Source organism: Parasteatoda tepidariorum, chromosome X2 (genome assembly GCF_043381705.1).
Source record: "Parasteatoda tepidariorum isolate YZ-2023 chromosome X2, CAS_Ptep_4.0, whole genome shotgun sequence".
NCBI lineage: Eukaryota > Metazoa > Arthropoda > Arachnida > Araneae > Theridiidae > Parasteatoda > Parasteatoda tepidariorum.
In genome coordinates this window covers 3,510,063-3,521,170 of record NC_092215.1, presented here as the reverse complement: position 1 = coordinate 3,521,170, position 11,108 = coordinate 3,510,063, and the positions used below count along the sequence as shown (strand labels likewise).

General features: G+C 29.1%; 1 long non-coding RNA gene across 1 annotated transcript in view; it reads right to left on the bottom strand.

Moving 5' to 3' along the window:
* Window positions 1-248: 248 nt before the first annotated feature.
* LOC139427158 (uncharacterized) overlaps window positions 249-11,108 on the bottom strand; it is a 57,333-nt gene continuing 46,473 nt past the window's right edge. Inside the window, exon 4 of the long non-coding RNA XR_011638320.1 lies at window positions 249-1,307. This is a non-coding gene — a long non-coding RNA (uncharacterized lncRNA). The remainder of the gene's footprint in view (window positions 1,308-11,108) is intronic.

Genomic DNA, 11,108 nt, shown 5'->3' with positions numbered 1-11,108 from the left:
ATACGTTGACTTATCAACTTGATTAGAGGAAAGGATGTACTTTGCTTAACAATACTTAGAGGAGACTTTTTTTGTACTTGTTCCGGGTATTTATTAAAACATTTTTTGAAACATTACATTTTTATAAATTTCAAAACATCAAAAATGTGCTTTGTTATTCTCTCTTCTGTCTTTTAATAATAATATGTAACAATTACCTAGTAATAATCATAATAATATGTAACAATTACTTAGTAATAATCTTAATAATATGTAACAATTATTTATAAATAATCATAATAATATGTAACAATTACTTAATAACAATCATAATAATACCTTGCCATGAAATGAAATGATATTGTATGATTTCCATTTAATACATAAAAAAATTGCATAAAAATTTACATCACATAAAAAAACAAACTTACCCCAAGTGCGCTTTTTGAAGTTAACTAATTTCAATAAACTAATTTTAAATTTTCAATAATTAAATTTAATTACCTTTTTTAAATTGCCGAAACCGACTCACACAGTTGTAGATCTCATAATATTTTGATAGCGTTACGTGGAACATACGTAATGAAAGAAATTTCGTGACGTCACTCTCTCCTTTAGGATCCTAGTTGGCTATTCAAATTTCAGGATATTGTTATACTTTCAGCCAATACCAGAAAATCATAAATAATAATATTACATTCCTATTTTGTAGATGCTGTATCGTTGTATAAATAATTTTTTCTATAATCGATTTATTATAATACATTAGCACATCAATTATATTAAATATAATACCAAAACATTCCAAACTAATTATGAAAATGAATCAGCAAAAGTTCGCTAATTTTTTTATGTGGTAAAGAAACATTTTTACGGTATTTTTAATGTTTATATATTTAAAGATTGAAATAGATTTATGATAAAATATATGATATATAGTAGGTTACCTATATTCCTCCTAAAGATAAGTACTAAGATTTTTTTTCTGTCTTATGATATTTAATTTAAATTATTATTTTGTTGCTCATGAGAATTTTTTTTTTTCATTTTAGAAATAATTCAGAATAAAAGGTTTAGTTTCTATTTAAAATTGTGTGTTAAGGCTATCGTGGGGTTCTTAGAAAAGTTTAATAGCATAAGTAAAGCAAGTTTATACTAGTAAGAATTTCTAATACTCATGAAAACCCATGTGCACTTCATGAATCATTAATATGTACTAAAATTTTGTCAGATTGGTTGGTCAGCTTCATGATGGAGTTAAACAACAGGATTCAAGATTCTTTTCTCTTTTTCAAGATTCAACAAGATTCTTTTCCCGTTGGCGGAGCCTGAAAGATAAAAAAAAATTAATTAATAATGTATGCTAAATGATCGATAATCAATGTATCAATGGAAAATTGCTTTAAAAAAAGATATAATTTGTTTTATTTATTTATTATTTTTACGCTTACTTATTTAATTTTATTTACAGAACTATTTGTCACTGGATTAAAGCTTCTTTGCATATTTTAATTTGCTCTCAGATAGTTTTTACATATTTCATAAAATATTTTTTTTCTTATCCATAGTATTCCATTTAAATCCGGAAGAGAAATTTGTCAGCTTTTAAAAATATTAATAAAAAAGTTATTGGGTTCTGTTCGTGTTTGAATCATTAATATGTAGTGTTTCATAGATAGTTTTAATATTTAGTGCTGAGTTGGATAGAGTCTCCAAATGAGGTTACCCGAGTTTGAATCCCAGCGATGGCTGGTCATTCCACACCTGGACCGCACCGACCACAGTACTGACGTAAAATATCCTCAGTGGTATATGGATCATGGGTTTAGGTCCTTTAACTATCAGGCCAACCGCGGGTTGTTTTCGTGGTGTTCCTCTCCATGTAACGCAATTCGGGTCAGTTCCATCTAAAAGTCCTTCACAACGGCAAATTTCTCCCTATATTTGATCCAGGAGTTTCCTTGTCTTCTGGACTGGGTTCAAAATTACAAGGCTGCAGGAGTAGAATATTATTAGTCGTAACCTCACAATTGGGTGGACTGTTCAACGACGGTTATAAATTTAAAAAAATAAATATTCAGTGCTATTGTTGTTTAACCTGTTATCTGGAAAGCAAATTATAAATGCAATAATTAAATCGTTTGTATATTTCAAGCAATATTTTTTTTTAATATCAGTATTAATCCTTTTTAAATTCCGAGGAGCTATTCTTTCAAATTCGTCAACTCTTAAAAATATAAATAAAAATGCTATGAGGATTTTTTGCACATGTACTTAAGTTATTAATTAATATGTAATGGTATAATATTAAAATGTAGTGATTTACAGATAGTTTTAAAATTTAGTACTATTTGATAAAACTTATTATCTAGAAAGCAAAGTATAAAGGCAATAATTACATTATTTATATATTTCGACAGAAAATGTTTTTTCTAATCCGTATTATTCCTTTTTAAAACCCGAAGAGGAATTCTTTAAAATACGTCAGCTGTCAAAAATACTTTAAAAAAAGTTATTAGGTATTTTGCACATGTGTTTAAATCATTATTATGTAGTGTCGTACAGATAGTATTAATATTTAGTGCTACTTTTTAAACTTATTAACTGGAAAACAAAGTACAAATGCAATAACTGCATCATTTACATATTTCAAACAATATTTTTTCATATCCATATTATTCCTATTTAAATCCTGAACATCAATTTTTTGAAATATGTTAGCACTTAAAAATATTATTAAAAAGTTTTATTAATATTTAAAAAAATAACAATATTATAATAATATAATATTATAAGAAAATAAACTCTAAATAATAATAAAAAAAATACAACTTTAATATTAATTAAAAAAGGAAATCTTAAATTTTCAGAATTTTTGAAAATTTGGATAACATTTAAAATCCTTACCACAAGAAAGCTGGAACAAAGTAAAGTTTTTTTAAATCATTTACTTGTGGCGTAGAAAATAATTTTAAATCAAATTTACAAAAGAAGGACTCAGACATTTAAACATGAAATTAGCTATTAACTACAAGAAGTTTTCCAAGAAAGAGTAAAAAATTGGAAGCCCTTATAGCATGCTTGCCAACTTTATCAGAACATTTTTATTTGAAGAGTCATAGTAAAGTCATAGTCATAGTTTTATTTGAAGAGTTATAATAAATTTCATTATTTGACATTTTATTAATGATTTAAAAAATTTAATGTAAAATGAATTTTTCCAAAACTATACATAAATAATTTGAACATATATATGAAACCTATTAAATGTGTGGTGTGGCCGAAATGAAATATATTAAGTTTAGATAACCGCTTTGAAGGCCGTGGTAAGTATACTTACCACCACGTTTTACCACTTTTAATTTAGGTTTCCATTTTTCAATAACTTCAGCTTTCTTGGAGTGAGTTTGAATAAAATTGGTAGCCATTTGTCCCTTTTAAAAAGCGTATAAAAGTTATAAAATACATAATTCCTTTTGAAGTTTGTAGCATTTAAGTAATTTATTTTATAAATAAATAAAAATAAAAGTCAGTAAGTTCCTAATAGGTCATGTTAAATATATTTACCACCAAAAAAATGGCATTTTTATAAACTAAATGAGTTTTTTTTTATATATCAATTACTGTTCTTAAAACAATTTCAATTCCAAAAATACTTTAATTTACCTTTACTAGAAATAAAGAGCCCATTAAAGAGTTAAAATAGTTGTCTTTAAATATTCTAGAACACTTTTGGCATTCCAGCTATGAGATAGCTAAATTATGGATTTGAATATTAATTAAATGAAATTCCATCTCTTTCCTTCATTTCTTTCTTTTTATACAATTATCTTCGCTGCACTAATTTTCTTTTTAAATTAATATCAATATCCGCTAGCTTCTTAATCAAAATATATATCCTTGATTGATAAGCATACCTGCCAACTTTAAATCCTTTCGAGGATAATTTACCCCAGTGGTAGTAAAATGGAATTTAAATTACAATTTTAGGCAAAAAACATAGGCCGTATTTTGGACAAGCATCTGCGGTCTGTCAAAATAGTATTACTTATAAATATGTATGATTAATTTTCTTTTAAATAGTGGTGGATCAAAAAGATTATAAATTAAGTTTATAGATGCAAGGAATATGTGGAAAGCATACATTTTACTACCACTTTAAATACAGAAATAAAATTTTACGCCAAATGCGTAAAAGTTGGCAGGTATGGATAAGGTAGATACGTTGTGATAATTACAAATGATGGAGAAATTGAATATAGTTAATATAAAATTTTGCCAACCCATTAATTTTTGACCTATTGCTACATCACTACTTCGAATCAAATTTTAATGGGTTAGAGCACATTTATGGGACAATTTTTTTTTCAAAAACATGTGCTATGGTAATATAATTTCTATTGTATCATTTGTCTAGAAGAATCACCCAGCATGATTTATTTATGATTTAGGTATGTGTGATTAGATCTGTAAGGATCTTTTTGAAATGAAATGGTAGCTAATAATAGAAAAGATCCACTTAGTTTAATATCAAAAATATACTACTTTTCTCCTAAAGCCACTTTTTGTGTCAAATCTATATAAAAGTCGGAATAAAACGAGTTAAAGCTTGAATTTTGCTTCGTTTTTTTAAAAAACTTAATATCTTCTGTCAAATTCTTGGCATTTGCTAGAAGATATTAAGACATATATTTGCTTTAAATATAACTGTAATGTCTAAGTGAGCAAAAAATTAAATGAAGTACATTGAATAATTTTTATCTAATGATCAGATTTGCACGTACTAAGACTCAATTTTAATGACTCGAGAGGGTTGTATAAAATGTTACTTTATTTAATAACCGTCGTTGAACAGCCGACCGAATTTTGACTTTACGACTACTAATGTTCAACTCCGTATCCTAGTAATTTTGAACCCTATCCGGAACTTCTGATTCAAGTATTGGGAGAAATTTGCCTTCATGAAGGACTTTTTGTTGGAACTAACTCGCATTTTCACTACATGGAGAGGAAAACCACGAACACCTCCCATGGTTAGTCTCGTGGCATCCGTCTACCACTAAGAGTATTTTGCATCAACACTGTGGTTGAACCCGGTTCACTACATTAGGAGGTGAACCCATATCCCATGAGCTACTAAGGCTCAGTATAAAATGTTATGAATTATGTAGCTTTTTTGCATATTTCTACTCTCTGACTCAAAATCATATGTTTTGAAAGAGTTTTAGCAAAGGTCTAACGTGACTGATTGAATTTAATTATATATCTTTCATACATATATTTTATTTTTAACTGGCGTTGAACAGCAGACTCAATTTTGAGTTTACGACTATGAATGTTAAATTCCGTAACCTTGTAATTTTAAACCCAATCCAGAAGGCAAGGATAATTTGCCTTTGTGGAGGACTTTGCTGAAACTAAACCGCATGTGCGTTACGTGGAGTGGAAAATCACTAAAGCCTCCCATGGTTAGCTAAATGGCAAGGGCACTCTAATCCATGATCTGTCTAGCGCAGAGGATAGTTTACGTCAACACTGGGATCGATGCAAGTTGGGTGCGGAATTCGTATCGACCAGCAATTGCTGAGATTTGAACCCAGGTTACCTCATTGGTAGGCGAGTCCTCTATATCCTGAGTCCCCACTGTTCATTCCTCTAATTTTCTAATTTAATTTTAAAATCGTCTCTCTTCTTTCCTTGATTTACATAGAACTAAATAGGAAATTAAAATAAATTGCAGAATTTTGCAAACTTGGATAAAACGAATTTTCGGCGCATTTTACCTATCGTTTCTTAAATTATTGGCAATTTTTGTTCTATATTATATGAATTGTAAAAGCATAAAATTATAGTTACACCAAGAAATATTAACAGCTAAATTTCCTAGGATAGCCATTTAGCAAGTTGAATCATTGCGATCATTAAGAACATAAAATCCGAGACAAAACTCCTAAAACATAAAAAAGAAGAAAAAAAAGAGAAAAAAAATGGAAAACTGTCCTTAGAAATTAGAATAATATTATATAAAAACTTTTATTTATGTTTTAGCCATTAAAATAATAATATTAATTGAAATAAATATTAAAAATAAAACCCGATTAGAATAAGAAACCAAAGCTTTGTTTGTTAAGCTTTTCAGTTTTTTGAAAGTAAACAATGACAGGATTTGGATATTTACTGTCTGGTTATAAATTCCTCGGTTCCGAAATCGCCATTGTTATATTGACTGTTTGTGTTTGAAAATAAAAAATAATCTTCGTTTTATGACGTAGATGATAATATGAATTACATATATTGTCTTTTGGGCCGCATGTTATCGTAAATTTACAGCTTTGAAGAACTTCCGCGTGCTAAGAAATTTTTACAAACGTGATAACGTCGCAGTAATGGTTTTTAAATATTTTAAAAGAGGATGTAAAAGTATTTTTTAATTTCTTGTAAACTAAATTTAAATTTTAAAAATACGAAAACAGGGTAGCCACCGTCTTCAAAAATTTAATAAGTGGTCATAAATGTTGATTTATCATAATTGTTAAGTCAACCTTTCCACGGATCCTTTGGGTTTCATGAAAAGGGGTTTTCAGAGTTAGGAGTTTTTTTTTATTAACCAGAAATAGTTTTTAAATTTTTAAATTTATATAAGTCAAATCAATAATCCATTATTTATGTAATAATTATGCAGTTTTTATGTAATCAATATGAGTGAAATGCAGATGATAAAGAAATTGTGATTTTTTTTAAATATATCATTTCTGTCATAACAACATATGGAATTTATTATGATAGAGACAGGGGCAAAAATTTATAAAATGTTACTTTAGTATTTCGCATTTGGCTTTTCACACCAAAATAAAATTACTGAATTCGCAAATAACGAAATATGTTTCCCTGATAACCATTTTCAACATTGGTATAAATAGCAGTTAAGCTTAATTCTGTTTATTTCATTCGTTTTCATCTTATGTATATACATAAAAAACGAATTCTTCGCTGGACTATATAAAGCTACAGGATTAACCCTTTCGCGCCGACTGTCACAAATACGTGCCAGCATAAAACCGTATGAACCAGGGTGAAAATATAAAACTGGTAATCAAAGTAATTCTTTAGCAGTTTATTTGTGGGCGGAGTTATAATTGTTTGATTTATTTAATTCACCATTACTTTGTTCAAAATAGAACTATTTAGTTATACTTTGAATTAACATTGATTATATATATGATTAAACTGACAATAATTATAGTCTGTCAAATTGGAAACGACTACATTTAAGTTACCGTTTTTTATTTAATTACGTCCTGATCCTGATTTTGTACAAATGATTTTATGAATCACCCGTCCCCAAGGGGTTAACTACGGGACATTAACAAAGCTAAAGTTTACAAATCAATGAAACAACAAAATTACTTTGGGGAACTAATTTTTTTCTTTTTTTTAAAATTTTGCTTTTGTTTTCTGTAGCATGAGATTTTTGAGTGGATCTTCGATATTTTTGCGTCGCAGACTTCAAATTTGCTATAAATTTTTCCACAAGCTTCAGTTTTCATATGATTTTATAATATTCCGAACCAGGATTTTTTAAATTTCCTTCAAAGGAATACTAATTATCCCACTTCTCCGATACGCAGGGAGTGGTAGGTAGGAGCTAATACATTTCAGTTAATAATACGATACATTAAGGCCATTCATACATTAAAGGACTACAGTGTTACTTTCACAACAGCGTATACCTTGTTTTCAAAAGAGCGTATGCGTATACATAAGTGTATACGTATGTATATAAACCTGTACATTCTTTATAAACTTGTGCATTCAGACAATTAATAAATTTAACTATTATCATTTTAAAAGTATCTGTAGATTTCCAAATAAAACGAGTTTCAGATTTGTACTTGATTGCAACGAAATATTTGTCCCGCAGTGGACTGATCGTCAAGACACGGTTCCCAGCAAATCACCGAAGGCAAGCACATCTGGCTGCGGTCAGTGTGCGGGTGGGTGACCACTTGGATCAGTCTGCGTAGGGACAGAGGGTGTGCGGTATTGGTCCTCGTTAAGCTGTTCTACCGTAAATTGCTCGACTTCGCGTGCAGGTTTTCGGGCTACCGAAGCAGAGGTGCCGTCCCCTCTGCAGAGGATCAGAATTGTGATGGCACGTCTTCAGATCATCCTCAGGGATTTTTCCCAGACCACCGACAATAGCCCATTGTGCAGCTCTAGTGTAACATAAATGAACTACAACAACAACAACAGCAGCAAAATATTTAATTTCCAAAAACCGTCCAATCAGGGCTGCCAACTTCTTATTCTTTTCGTAATTTTTTTTTCTAGTGGGAGCTAAGTTAATGTTTTAATGTTTTTTCTTTAATTTTGGACTATTTTGACTATCTTTATTATGCAAATTTGGACTATTTTTATTCTTTGTTTTTAACAATGGGAGAAATTATATTATGAATGAATATGCTTATTACACATTTTAATATGCATCGTCAATTTTTTTTAAATAAAATTTAATGAGCTTAAACAAACTGAAAGCCCCACGGAGCTTGTGTGGTATAAAGCCACTGTGGACATATCAATATTTAACATTGTCTTTTAGTTGGAAGAAATTTACGTTAATGCAAGCAAGAATTTTCTTATGTAATAAAATACCACATTAACCCCTTAGGGACGGGTGATTCAGAAAAGCATTCGTACAAAATCAGAATCAGGATGTAAATATATAAAAAGCGGTAACTTAAATGTAGGCGTTGCTAATTTGACAGACTTACTTTGCTTTTACTTTAATTTTGCTAGTTTAATCATATGTCTAATCAATGTGGGTTCAATGTGTAACGAAATAATTTTATTTTGAACTAGGGAATGGTGAATTGAACAAATCAAACAATTATAACCCCACCCACAAATAAACTGCCAAAGATTTACTTTGGTTACCGGTTTTATCTTTTTACCCGGATTGATAGGGTTTTATGATGGCGCGTATTTATGACAGTCGGTGCGAAAGGGTTAACCTTAAAACATCTAATTGGGCATAATTCTCATATAAATATGTTTTCTTTTTAAAATAATATATTAGTACACTGTAAAAAATGACTTTAAATTCTTCAGAAAAAGAAACTATTTAAAGATAGTAAATATAGTTTTTTCTTTTAATCGATATCTACGTACTGCAAAAGATACCTGCTTTCTTACAGCCTTTTTCCATATATGTGACTGTTTAAAGCTATTTTTCACAAAATAGTTCCTCGCCCTAATGATAGATGGATTAACACTGTCAATTCAAATTATAGTTTTTGCCAAGCGGTTTTGCTTACCGTAAAATTATTCTTATCTAAATTCATTTTACGACTATTTTCTATACTCGCTTTTACTTCCCTGAAATTATTTTATGACTTTGAACATTGTTTAAGTAGACTTCATAGTCGAATTGATACTCTACCTGATCATTATCTGTCTGTAGATATAATTTTTCGGTAAGTAAAATTGCTAAACTTTTCTATAATTTCACTTTAATATGATTTCAATAAGACTTATAAGATAAAGACAGTATATATACTTCATATATAAACACTACAGCTGCCACGATGGGCAGAGCGCTCTCCTCCCGATGAGGTGTCCCTCATACGAATCTCGGTGTTCGAATTTTGTTATTGCCTCACAATGCTGACATAGTTATTTTATAAAGTATTTATTTTTCGTTAAACTAACGTAGTTTTATGCTAAAATAACAGAATTCTTTTGTTTAAATAACAGAGTTCGTTTGTGAAGATACCAAGTACTTATCTGCTTGAAAAATAGGACTCCGTTTTTAAATGTTACTATTTTTCTGGAAAACAGGCGGTTTTATATTGGCACACGAGCTGCACTTTTTTTTCTTTAAACTCAACAGATATTCTTATAGTTTAGAGACTATAAATTGGTTAAACATTTGAACTAGCTATTATTTTCGTTACCACCTTAATGTTTTCTGAGAATCCTGATACACTATTTACTGAAACGGAAGTTGTAGATTCTTACAATATTTAAAGAGCAAGTGTAATAACACTTTAAATTATAAAAATTTCTTCAATTTTTATCCATTTTCTTTAATATATATATATATATATATATATTTCAGTTTTNTAAGAAAATGAAATATATAAATATATATATATATTATAAATCAATTTCTATTTAAAAACTTCACTGCACTGTTATCAGTCCTTATTTGTACGTTTTAATTTTTTATATTTAGTAGTGGTCATATTGCTGTAAATTAATTATATCAAAAATGAAATAGTATTATACGACGATCATGCATTCATATATATACATTCTAATATAGTGATGGTTAATATCACTTTATAAATCCAATAATTTTATAAATCCAAGAAGGACATAAATTTGCTATCACTTTAAATTTGAAAAAAAGAATTAAAAAGACGTCATGGGTATGAGTTTCTATAATTGCTTGTCAAAAGCGAAAAATATCTAGCTCTGGTCATAAGCAGCAAGTTCAATAGGAAAGATCGTGTCGAATCAAATATCAATAAAGCACCTATTACAAATTCTTTTTTAAAACTCTAAAATGAAAGCCAGACTTAAAAAATCTTACTTTACATCTCAATGATCCGTCCCATACTAACTGACCCATAACATCTTCCCATCACTCCGAGAGAAACTCAAAAGATGCCAGAATAAAATACTCCGAAAAATAGGACGAGCAATATGGTTTATCTTAAATAAGCTCATAAACAGCGATCTCAACATTGATTTTTTAGACCATCATATTGCGAAGTTAAATTGTAATTTTTTTGAAAAAGCCATAAATTGTGATACCGCAGGATTTAAAGAAATTTTTACTTTTGAAAACCTAAAGGAAGACACATTAAACTCAGGCCCATGGCTGCTTATTTTTGTAGTTAAGCATCTTTATCTAAAAAATAAAATATTTAATTTTCTTTTAACTCCAATTTTCATTCCAGTTTACTGAAAGTGCCACCTTAAAGTTAAAACAAGATGGATGGAAAAAGGGCCGCAAACGAGCCCAGGCACAAAGCTAAATTTTGAAGATGGTGATGATTCTATAATTGCAGTCATTAAAACAGAGACAAAGTATTGCAGTTGAGAAATTTAAGACAAAAAAAAAC